We start from the raw sequence: 13,013 nt of genomic DNA on the forward strand, positions 1-13,013 counted from the left end.
ACCGCGGAACCTAAGTCCAGAATATTGTACATAAAGGGGAAAACCAGGGATTGCTATAACCTCCCCCCCTTAAAGAATTTCGTCCTCGAAATTAGATATAAGTTTCAAAAACATGATTTCTCAATTCCCAACAATATTACAATTCAATAACCAACATCTTGACCCATTATCGGTCATCCCATCTCTATTCAAGAGGCAATTCACAATATAATTCAATATGCATTAACAACATGCCTTTCTTTGAAATTCAAAAATTTTCAATATCATATTCCACCATTTCATAACATATTCAATGTTAAAGATATATTTGCATTGCCACAGTACATTCAACATATACAATGCTACATTAACTTTCATTTTCATGGCATTTACCATAATACTCCCATAAACCAAAACATATACAATGTTTTACAACTTAAGAGCTGTTCAATGCTCTTAAAGTTTATCAATACAACAAAATATTCAACATACGATCACACATCCACAAATAGATCCAGATACTTCTCTCGGACCTCCAACTCACATTCCCAAGTGGCTTCCTCAACCCCGTGATGTTTTCACAAAACTTTCACCAAGGGTATCGTCTTGCCTCACAAGACTTGATCCCACCTATCCAAGACCCGAACCGGTCTCTCCTCATACGAGACATCCTCATCTACCTCCAAGTCGGTCCAATCCAATACATGCGATGGATCCGGCTCGTATTTCCGAAGCATACTAACATGGAACACGTCATGCACTCCGAACAACTGCGGCGGTAAAGCTAAACGGTAGGCAACCTCGCCAATCCTCTCAAGGATCTCGAAGAGCCAATAAATCGAGGGGACAACTTTCCACTCTTACCAAACCTCATCAATCCCCACCTAAGTGATATTTTCAAGAAAACATGATCACCCACCCCAAATACCAAAGGCCTCCTCCTGCGGTCGGCATAACACTTTTGACGACTCTGGGGTGTAACAAGTCTCTTACGGATAAGCTCAACTTTCTCCGTCGTCTCCCGAACCAACTCCAGGCCCAACAAAGGTGCATCACCCACCTCAGCCCAACAAACTGGGGACCTACACGGTCAGCCATACAAGGCCTCAAACGGTGCCATACCAATACTCGATTGGAAACTGTTATTGTAGGTAAACTCCACCAAGGGCAATTGCCTCTCCCATGACCCACTAAAGTCAAGGACACAACCTCGAAGCATATCCTCAAGGATCTGTATAGTACGCTCAGACTGCCCGTCAGTCTGAGGATGATAAGTCGTGCTAAAGGTCAACCTAGTGCCCAAAGCACTCTACAAACTCTGCCACAACCTATCTGAGACGATCGACACTAGGACCCCGTGCAACCTCACTATGTCCCGAACATACAAGTCGGCAAGATGGTCTACCGAATCTCTCACGCGCATAGGGATAAAGTGCGCTGACTTAGTCAACCGGTCTATAACCACCCAAACAGCATCACTACCCCGTTGAGTCCTCGGAAGACCTACAACGAAGTCCATAGTGACATGCTCCCACTTCCACTCGGCTATAGGCAGGGGTTGCAACAAACCCGCTAGCCTCTGATGCTTGGCCTTCACTTGCTGACAAGTAAGGCACTTAGATACAAAAACTGCCATATCTTTCTTCATACCCCGCCACCAAAACTGGCGACCCAAATCACGATACATCTTAGTGCCTCCCGGATGCACCGCCAGGCGTGAATGGTGAAACTCTCGAAGTACCTCCTCTCGGCAAGACTCCGGCACAAACAAACGGTCTCGGTATCTCACACTAAGGTCAGAATACACAGTCAAACCCTTCTCAACCTTCCCACTGGAGATCTTCTCCCAGAGGGATTCTACCTCAAGATCACCTCTCTGTGCCTCTAACACTCGGTTCATAAGTGTAGGCTGCGCAACTACTGAAAACAAAGTCGCAGACTCAACAGATTCGCCCAGAAGCAAATCAAACTCGCCAAGTGCACCTAACATCTCCCACTCCCGGATGGCTATACAAGCTACATCACTAATGGATTTCCTGCTAAGGGCATCGGCCACAACATTGGCCTTCCCCGGATGATAATGCAACTCGAAGTCGTAATCCTCAATAAATTCCATCCACCTTTTCTGCCTCAAGTTCAAGTCTTTCTGTGTAAACAGATACTTCAGACTCTTATGATCCGAGAACACCTCGAACCTCTCACCATACAGGTAATGCCTCCAAATCTTCAAGGCAAAAATCACAGCTGCTAACTCTAGGTCATGTGAAGGGTAATTCCTCTCGTGTACATTCAACTGCCGCGAGCCATAGGCTACCACTTTCCCCTCTTGCATCAACACACAACCTAGACCCTCTCGTGAGGCATCACAATAAACCACATAGCCCAAACCTCTCTCCAGAATAACCAAAACCGGTGCGGTGGTAAGTCTAACTTTCAGCTCTTGGAACGACTTTTCACAAGTCTCACTCCATACAAACTTGACCCCTTTCCGCGTCAATCTAGTCAATGGTAAAGCTAGCTTGGAGAAATCTTTCACAAACCGACGGTAATACCCAGCCAATCCCAGAAAACTGCGGATCTCAAAAACACTCTTAGGCTGTGCCTAATCTTACACTGCCTCAATCTTGGATGTATCAACAGACACCCCTTCCCCAGAGACTACATGGCCTAAGAACTTAACCTCTGTTAGCCAAAACTCACACTTCCCAAACTTGGCATACAGCCTATGGGCTCTAAGCAACTCAAGCACCACTCTCAAGTGTTCCTCGTGCTCCTCCTTAGAAAGTGAATAAATCAGGATGTCGTCCACGAAAACGACTACAAAACGATCTAAAAATTTTCAGAATATCCGGTTCATCAAATCCATAAACACTACCGGTGCATTGGTGAGCCCAAAAGGCATCACCAGAAACTCGTAGTGGCCTTACCGTGTACAGAATGCCGTCTTCGGAACATCTTCCTCCCTGACCCTCAACTGATGGTAACCCGATCTCAAGTCTATCTTAGAAAAACAACAGGACCCTTTCAACTGGTCAAACAAATCATCTATACGGGGCATAGGGTACTTATTCTTAACCGTAGCCCGATTCAATTTCCGGTAATCAATGCAAAGTCTCAAAGCCCCATCTTTCTTCTTAGGAAAGAGGGCCGGTGCTCCCCACGGCGAAATACTAGGGCGAATAAAGCCCTTATCTAGCAATTCCTGGAGTTGAATCTTCAGCTCACTCAACTCGGATGGGGTAAAACGGTAAGGTGCCATGGAAATCAGCGTTGTGCCGGGCACTAAATCAATAGAAAACTCCACCTCTCGATGGGGTGGCAAACTAACAAGATCCTCGGGAAAGGCGTCCGAGTACTCACAACCCACTCTCGGCAATACAGTCCGGGTCTCATCACACTCACTACTCACACAACTAGCGAGAAGACAACTAAGCTCACTCCGCCCTCGCGGATCATTCGCTGGTGGCAAAACACTACCAACCCGGTCTCCCAAGAAGTGGAAACAATCCTCGCTCAAGGTACACACAGTAACCCGCTGGCAGTAGCAATCAATAACAGCCCGGTATGACGATAGCCAGTCCATACCCAAAATCACATCAAAACCCGACATAGCCATAACTACAAAAGAAAATGGAAGCTGGCGGTCGACGACCTCAATATCACAACCTCTACACCCCTGCTTCAAAATCAACTCACTCCCAACAGGTGATACAACACAAATAGGAGATGCTAACTACGTCAACTCCAACCCCAAAACAGATGCAAATGCAACAAATATAAAGGAATGGGATGCACCCATATCAATCAACACATTAGCAACTAAGTTGCAAAACAAAAAGGTACCTCTCACAACAGATGGAGCCGGTACAAGATCCTGCGCAGTAACAGCATACACACGCCCTGAAGGTCTCTGATCTACCTGCTCACCTCTCGGAGCATAAGTCTGCTGTACAGACTGAGCCGATGAGGCTCCCTGATTAGCCCTCGAGGCTTGAACTGACTAAGTTAACTGATGGCTCGAGTCTGCCTCGAACTAGATGCACTAGATATGCCACTCAACTGCGAGCAAAACCTCTTCAGGTGCCCCGCCTGACCACACTGGTAACAAGAAATCGACTGACCTCTGCCCTAACTCTGGCTCTGAGGACGAGCCGAAGATGAAGCTGCTCTCTGCCCTCCTCCCCTCTGCGAGCAAGCTGGAGACTTGTGGCCCAGCTAACCACATTTGTAACAAGTAACGTCTCCCTGACTGTCTCTCCCAGAACCTGAACTCGGCACTGGAAAGGTAGATCTCACAAAAGCACCCTGTGACTGTTGAGGGTTAGAACCCCTCTGCCTCTTGCCATCCCTCTGGCCATCCTAACTCCTCTTGGAGCCCCTCAACCTCTCCTCCTCCTCATGCATAATAATCTCCATATGGGCCGTAGCATCCACAAGGCATCCATACTCCCGAGTCATAGACCCAGCAACCCTAACCTTGAGGCCGTGCCTCAACTTCCTTTCGAACTCTAGACAACGGCATTCCTCAGATGCCACTAGCTCAGGTGCAAACCTAGACAAACTGGTAAATATGGCCTCAAACTTGGCCACTGGTGTACTCAGCTGCTTAAGCTGACAAAACTGATCCTTAACTTCTCCCTAGCAGCGGGAGACAGAAACTTCTCCTGAAAGGCATCAACGAAAGCCTCCTAAGTCCCTCTAATACGACCTCGCACGAACTTCCACCACTGACCCATGTCTCCCTTCAACTGGAAAGACGCCAAGGTCACCTTCAATGCCCCGTCTTCGATGCCAAGCATCTCAAACGTCTTCGTCCTGACATCCTAATAAAGGTAACGAAAATCATTGGCACATTCATAAATGTATCGAAGCTACAACACTCGCGTCCTAATGCATTGGACAATAGTAATTCATTCCACGTAAACACATAATCACATAAGCATTTACGAATTTCATTTCCGGATAATGACAGTCCCGAGGCGTTACTAAAGTTCCAGTTAGAAACAGCATTGATCAGGTGCTTTTCCAACAGGACTACCAGAAACCCAAGGATCCAATCAACATCCTAGAAACTAAATCCCATACCCATATAGTCACATAAACATGTTATCAAATAAACATATAACATCATGCATAAGTCTCTAACAAGCGAGACAAACCCATTGTGGTACTAACCACTCCCTGCGTACCCAAAGTATTCAAACCCGGTACGCTCTGATACCAAGTTGTAACGCCCTCAAAATAAACCCATAATTCATACATTCATGATACAAGAAATTGACAATATATTCAAGAGAATAAAGTGCACATCTATTTATCAGAGTATTTATCACAAACGTATTACACGTTGACAACAAAAGTAAATGTCCTACGAGCGTACAACTTTCCAAGCCAACACTTGGTTACAAAAAAGAGAGTACTAACTCATACACATTAAGCCCTCAGCTTGAATTTACATGTAATACACAAAAAAGGTAAACAACAAAAAGGGATCTTCAGTCTCTAAGCCTCCCAAGCTATGTCCTTGGAGGTGACATATCACCTGAACCTGAAAATGATGTCCCATATAGGGTGAGCCAATACCCAATAGAGATATACTAAACCAAGTATGAGAAATAACTAAAACAATAGCATTTGATATATGGTTGACACTTACAAACCAACTTACAACACTTTTCAATTCAACATCAAGCACATCCATTTTTCATTTCAGTTTCCTTCACTTATATAGTTTCGATTCATAATTATGGCTCAGAACCTGGCCAAACAATTCAATGAGACTATAACACATATTAAAACACTTCCATACTTCAACACTTCTATATTTCAAGTGATACACAGATTTGCTGTATCAGTGGAGTCCATCCCGTATCTCCTCCCAAACAGGTTTGAGAGTCCATTCCCTATCTCCTCTCAAACCATGGAGTACATCCCCTATCTCCTCCCAAACAATATACATATACAATGATCAATCAATATACACATTTGCTGTATTATTCCAACCGTCATATTCAATAACATTTTCAATGTGATTAGTTTTAGTTTTCCCTAATCATCATACAATGTCTACAACAATCAAAACTATCCTCCACCGATAGCCCAAAGCAGTTATCTCTAAACAGATAATAAATTTATCAACAGATAAAATATCGACATTTTCATAGGTGAGTGATTAAATTATCCAACTACACCATTTACTCCCACAATTTTCCAATTTCATGAATTCCACTTCAATTTCACATTTCCCCAAATTAATTATTCAACATAATTAGGGCATTTTTCCCCTTTTCTCAATATTAGCCCAAAGGCTCAATTTCATCAATTTAACAACAACAATTTCATTTTTCAATGTCTCACACACATAGGCTTTAACATTTGAAAACCCTCCTTTTTATAACCTCAAATCAAACCCTAACTTTCCCAAAATGACTAAGCGACACCATCTAATCAAAATGACCAAAATTTATGTTAAAACTCATAAAATAGAGTAGGTTATCCCTACCTTAATTTTCGGAGCTCAAAGGAGAAGAGAGGTGAAACTCAAAGTGCTCCAAATCCACAACTTTTCAGATTAAAGCGAAGCCCTCGCGAAGCTCTACCTTTTTTTCAAAGGGACTAGGATAGAAGACCACTAGAACTAGATGAAACCCTAGAGAGAAGGTATATAGAGAGAGAAAGAGCAGTTGGTCTAGGGTTTGTATAAAAGAAGATGATGAAGAAGTGAAGTGTAACCCGCTGCTGCCAACTGATATATTCGAGGCTCGCTCGAGTGAAGGAGTGGTCGCTCGAGCGACCAGACACAAAGAAACCTCGCTCAAGCGTAGAAAGCCTTACTCAAGCCAACAAATCGAAGCTTCAGGTCTGCAACCCAGAAGCATGCTCGAGCGAAGAAACCCAAGACATAGACCTTGCTCGCTCGAGCGAAGGAAAGCTCGCTCGAGCAAAGAATTGCAACCTTCAGGTCCAGAGCCAGACACAGACACAAGCTCGAGCGCAAGACTTCTCGCTTGAGCCACCAGACACATCACCCAACTCTCACTCGAGTGAAGGAACCCTGGCTCGAGCGAAGGATCTAAAACACAGAGCTCGCTCGAGCGACAAAAGTCTCGCTCGAGCAAAGACACCAAAATCTGGGCAGCAACCATTTGCTTCAAAACATTCCCAACCTGATACAACCTGCCCAACACATCCTAAAATTCAAATATAAGGAATTAAAGGACGAAAAAGAAACAAATGCAACAATACTCAACCGCAGAACCTAAGTCCAGAATACTGTACATAAAGGGGAAAACCCGGGATCGTTATAGAATGGAACTAAGTTGGCTTTAGAAACCAAGGTCGAACACCTCTGCTAGTCTTTGTTTGAATCTGCCTTTGGCAAAAGAACATGAACGCATAATGTGAACTTAAATGGAACTTAGGTTCACGTTGGGGGGGCAGGGAATAGGAATGATAAACAAGCTTGAGAGCTTGGCACTTGTTGAAATTTTTAGAAATTTACAAGTTAGACTGAGCTTGACGCTTGTTGAAATTTCAGAATGATTTACAAGTTAAAGTTAACCGAGAGCTTGACACTTGTTGAAATTTCAGAATGATTTACAAGTTAAAGTTAACCGAGATAATATAAACGCATAATGTGAACTTAAGTGGAACGCATAATGTGAACTTAAGTGGAACTTAGGTTCACATTAGGAGGGCAGAGAGTAGGAATGATAAATAAGCTTGAGAGCTTAGCACTTGTTGAAATTTTTAGAAATTTACAAGTTAGACTGGGCTTGACACTTGTTGAAATTTCAGAATGATTTACAAGTTAAAGTTAGTCGAGATAATAGGGCAAGGGGTATCCGAGGTATTCATTACCTAAGATAACCAACCAAGCTGTCAGGCTTAGAAGGGTTGGAAGGGTGAAGTCTTACTAGAAGACAGCAAGAACAAATGAAGAAAGAACACTTGTAAAAATATTTTGAATAAAATATTCTTAACTATGGTTTGACCGAGATCACAATAAAAGGAGAACTCCGAGGTTAATTGGACTGAGGTGACCAATTAAGGGTGCACCTGAGATAAAACGGGTCCGCAATGATGCTTGGCCGAGGTATTCTAACTTGAAGTGATCACATAAGAAATTGGTACTTAGCGTGTGTTTGGGAAGGCCTCTTCAGGCTATATGAGCCACATGCGACAAAAGAGCCTCATTTAGCCACATGACGCCAAAAATGCTTGCTAGGGTTTGAGAGAAACCCTTCTACGGGTAAATTGACCAAATTATCCTCACATCTCTTTCTGATTCATTTCGAAAAAACACCTCACCACACACACACAACAGAACCGTCCTAGGGCACGGAAGAAGCCACTACAAGAATTAACACTTTTGCCGACCAAAAAATTGGTCGCTAAAAGCCCATTTTTGGTCGGCAAAAATTATTCGCGACCAATTTTTTTGGTCGCTACTTTAGTCGCCAATCGAGGGTCGGCAAAAGTAATTCGCGACCAAAATTTTGGTTGGTCGCGAATAGTCGGATTTGCCGACTAAATTTTTGGTCGCTAAATATATCATTACCGCGACTAATTCATTTAGTCGCTAAAACACTTTGGTCGCAAAAAGTGATATTTTCCCGACCAAATATCTTAGTCGCCAATTGACACATTTCGCGACCAAAAAGTTTGGTCGCCAATTATTACATTCAACGACCAAAAAGTTTGGTCGCCAATTGTAACATTCCACGACCAAAAAATTTTAATCGCCAATTGTCACATTCCGCGACCAAATTGTTTGGTCGCCAATTGTCACATTCTGCGACCAAACATGTTTTGCGCAACTAAAACTTTAGTCGGCAATAAACCTATTCGCGACCAAATCATTTGGTTGCCAAAATTAATAATTTTAACGACTAATTATTTAGTCGCCAAATGTGCTTGGTGATACACCTACTACTTTATTTAGTTGGCAAAAGTATAACTTACTGGGGCACGAGTACCCTTACTAGTTTTGGGGCTTTGATTAGCAAAAGCTATTGGAAATTTGGGACAAAAGTACAACATTACACACTCTCAGTTGCCATGGAATGCAAAAGATCGGAATATTTCCCCATCAATCATAAACATTACAACACAACTTTATTTCTTTACAATTGTGTCAAGTACAAAGACAAACAGACACATAGAGAGAACATAATCAACTTAACCTTCCTCACCAAAAAAATAGCAATATACAACATGAAACAACAGAATAACATTCTAGAAAACAATATAAGCTCTTTGTTGACAAAATCACTGTACTTAATGAGCTTCTCCTTCTGATCAAGGTAAGTGCCTGCATGCAAATCACATGGACAAAGAAAGTGTGATTAGAAAAAAAACAATTACAGAAAACCTACAGTGATCTCTCTTTGTCGTACACGTCAACAAAAAAAAGAACAACAATAGTAAAAAAGACTGCAAGGTTTTACATCCCAAATCTGGTGTTAATCCAGTCTTTAAGCCAATGATATTTTGATAAATCACATGTGAAATAGTTAGTTGATTGTAATCAGGCACTTTCAAGATAAACCCCTTATTGCAATGTTACATTCTCAACCAGAGCTCAAACATGGCCAATACTCAACTCAGTTCAGCTTATTTACCACCCCCCGAGTGTGTACTACTTTTGGTGTTGTGTTAAAAAGGTGACCGAGCAAAAGAATCTTCGTTTGTATCTCATAAAAATCCTAATGTCTACACTAAAAGGCCAGGTCTTTTAAGAGTTAACAGATTGTAGCAGAGTGTCTTGCAGTGTTCATTCAGGAAAAAGTAGAAAATTACACTAAATAAATATATATGGTAGCGTTCCATGACAAATACGAAAAGGAACCCTATTGATTTTAAAAAAGAAAAACCAGAAAGGAAAGAAAAATCTGTGTGCTTAGATTAGATATACCTGGGTTCAGTTCAGACAATGGCAAGAGGGTGCAGATACCAAGCACATGCCCATTAAGGCACACGTAATACTCGATTGCATCTTCGTAAGAACCTAACCTGCAGCTAGCACTCTGCGGTACCATTTTTGCTTGCAGCATGCTCCACAGCTTTGCCTTACAATAAGGGCACACTTCTGTTGGATGAAACTTGGCCCCCCTGCTGATCAGCATCTTTCGAACCTTTGACATTGCAAATGACTTGAAAACTCCACGGAAAAATCCCACATCTCCCTCTTCCCCTTGGTCAAGATGTTCACAAGGATCAGACACATACAGTACATCTGTTCTGCATTGCGGCAAAAGAAAGCTTTTCCCTGCAGTCCTAGAGAAACGGGTCCTATAAACAAAATGGCCACGAATATGAATATTATTGAAGAAGCCACCCTTGGTACATCCAGGACAGTAAATAAGTAGCTTCCCAAGCGCCCTCCAGTTCCCATCAACACTGTGACTCCCACTAGATTGCAGATCAAGCATCATCTTCGGAGCTCTAGCCTTGCAAACTCCTTCCAGAGTACTCTTTTAGCAACATCATCAAACCATTTGCATGCACAAGAAAAGGCTGCTATCAACTTAGGATTCCAGTTCAAGTGCTGAAAAATTAGAAAGATCGCATCCTCAGTTAGATGCCCTTTCGTGCATGTACAGCTTGTTGAGTGCATGCAGCGATACTGCTTCGTTAAAATCATTGTCCCCACCTAGTAATGTCAGATGAGTTAATGAAAAAAATTAAGCCACACAATCAGACCAAGGCTACAAGTCAGTAGTATATAAACTGTGAAAACAATAAATCAACTAGACAACCGTGAATGCTACAAAATAGAATCAATATTATGTATGCAATTAACATTTCAGATTCCAAAATAAATAGGCTTGGTTGACCTAACTCAATGCTAAAAACACCAAAATCTCAACATGCACCAATAATTCTTCCATTATACTCATCAGACAAGGTCAATCAATTACTAGGGTCTTTATCAGTTTACAGATGTCAAACTCAGTATAAAGTGGCAATTTATAGGATAGAGAAAGGTGAGCTCCAAGAGCATGCTGCTATCAGGCTGCTGAAGCAATATAGCAGATAAATGAGTACAAATATCGAGGATTGAAAATCAAATACAAAGTGTTTAAGCAAGCACTCTTAAGGATCAAGTTGAAGATCAAACAACTACAATGTCATCTTACTGGGTGACAAAAACAATGTGAGGCCGATTTATCAGCAACATGTACCCAAAAGAAATGTGCAATCAAAATCATTCATCTCTTCAACGCCAACATTCCACATATAAACATTTTCAACAATTAGCACTTAGATATATGGACAAGACAAAGTTCAAAATGGCACCCAGATTTGAAAAATTCATGAATGAATCAAAGCAGGCCTATTCCTACTGCTTAATTTGCAGCAACAAATAACAATCATTAAATTCCATGAGAAGCACACAACAATCCGAGTAATATATTCGCCTTATAAGAAAAGATCTTAAGGATTCAGACAACGACTTAGTTCAAACGAAGTCCAACAAGTTGTCTATCTGAAAGTTGAAGTTAATTATTGCCTTTTGCGCTAGAAATATCAAGGATAACCTTCAAGTCATGGCGATGTTTCTTCTAATTGTGTAAAGGTCAAAAATATCTGACATCTCGTTGAAATGCTCCTTATAATTCCATTAAGTAGGCTGTGTGATAGTCTAATAATCAGCATTTCATTGCAATTGAAATTACAAACCAGTACAAAGATCCACACGTTTTGCAGTTTCCAACAATCATGACCTCTCAAGTAGTCTGCCCACATATGTACTGGTTTGTCAACATATATACCCAAAAAAAAAAAGCACTTTACTAGAAAGAGAAAAGAGAGCTTCGGACAAGATTAAGGCTTCAAGAGGACAACATTATAAAGAAGATTACAACAATACGTAATCACAACCTCGTACGGACAATTATTTTCACATGCAAATGAATCAACAATTTGCAAGTTAGGTTTGGTTCTATTACAATAAGATTGAATATTACCTCTAGCTGCTGCATATTGCTGTTGAAAGCCAGTGGTCTTCTTCGGTGTTGCCGCACTGATACGCATTTGCTTAGTTGAGCAATAGACACCATTCATTTCAGACATAGCACAGTTTCTTTCCATTTCATCAGCAAATTTAACAAAACCATATCCCTTTGAGCGCCCAGTATTTGGGTCAGTCACAACCTTGGCACCTCTAACTGATGGATATTGAGTTCAAAAGGTCTCTTGCAACAAGTAATCTGTAACATCAGGTGCTAAATCCCCCACAAAGATAGAGTGCTCCGGCCTAGCATCAGGGCGTCTTTCTCCAATCCCAAAGGATGCCCAATTTAACCTCAAAGTTTGCTCAGTTCCAGGCATTTGTGTCCTATTGTATGTCTGCAAAACCCTTTCAGCTGCTGCATGTGAATTGAACTCCACAAATCCATAACCCTTTGGCTGACTAGTGATCTTGTTATGTATTACCTTTATCAAAACCACCTGCATAGAGGACAGTGATCCATTTAATCCAAGACGAAAACATGCAAGCTAGCATATCAAACATACGGATCTCCTAGAGAGCAAGAGATTTATTCATATTTTTCTAAAATCATAAAGCTCCTTACGCTAGATGTCATACATCCCATTGAGAGAATTCATGGGTTTCTAAGAGTCTCCTAAAATCATTCAGAGCTTGCCACCTAGACATAAGGTCCCTTAGAGACCACGCCTCATGCCTCATGCCAAGGAAGCACATGAACTTTTAACGGTCCTCTACAACGCATGCTAGACTACTTCCCTCTAACACCACCTGATATGTTTTACCAATACCACTGTAAATTTGATCAACTAACAAATTAAAACTCCAATGAAGACCGTGAATGTGGTAAGCGATTCCAAACATATGTCTTCCATGCCATTCTCTTAATAAAACCTGAAGTTTCTTTACCATTGCCTATTTGTTTCTGACATCCTAAACCATTACACAAATTGAACCTTAGACTTATTTTCAGTTTCAATTATTCACTATGAAAAACAAACATGCCTTTATAGCACACCTGGTCCAACAGCCAAAAATC

At 41.6% G+C, this 13,013-nt stretch overlaps 2 pseudogenes; both read right to left on the minus strand.

The window, feature by feature from the left end:
- Window positions 1-9,104: 9,104 nt before the first annotated feature.
- On the minus strand, window positions 9,105-11,564 carry LOC145790399 (EID1-like F-box protein 2 pseudogene; annotated as a pseudogene).
- A 244-nt stretch (window positions 11,565-11,808) lies between these two features.
- On the minus strand, window positions 11,809-12,886 carry LOC114317498 (polyadenylate-binding protein RBP47B' pseudogene; annotated as a pseudogene).
- Window positions 12,887-13,013: the final 127 nt, after the last annotated feature.

Source organism: Camellia sinensis, chromosome 5, assembly GCF_055761805.1.
Source record: "Camellia sinensis isolate YWXY chromosome 5, ASM5576180v1, whole genome shotgun sequence".
NCBI lineage: Eukaryota > Viridiplantae > Streptophyta > Magnoliopsida > Ericales > Theaceae > Camellia > Camellia sinensis.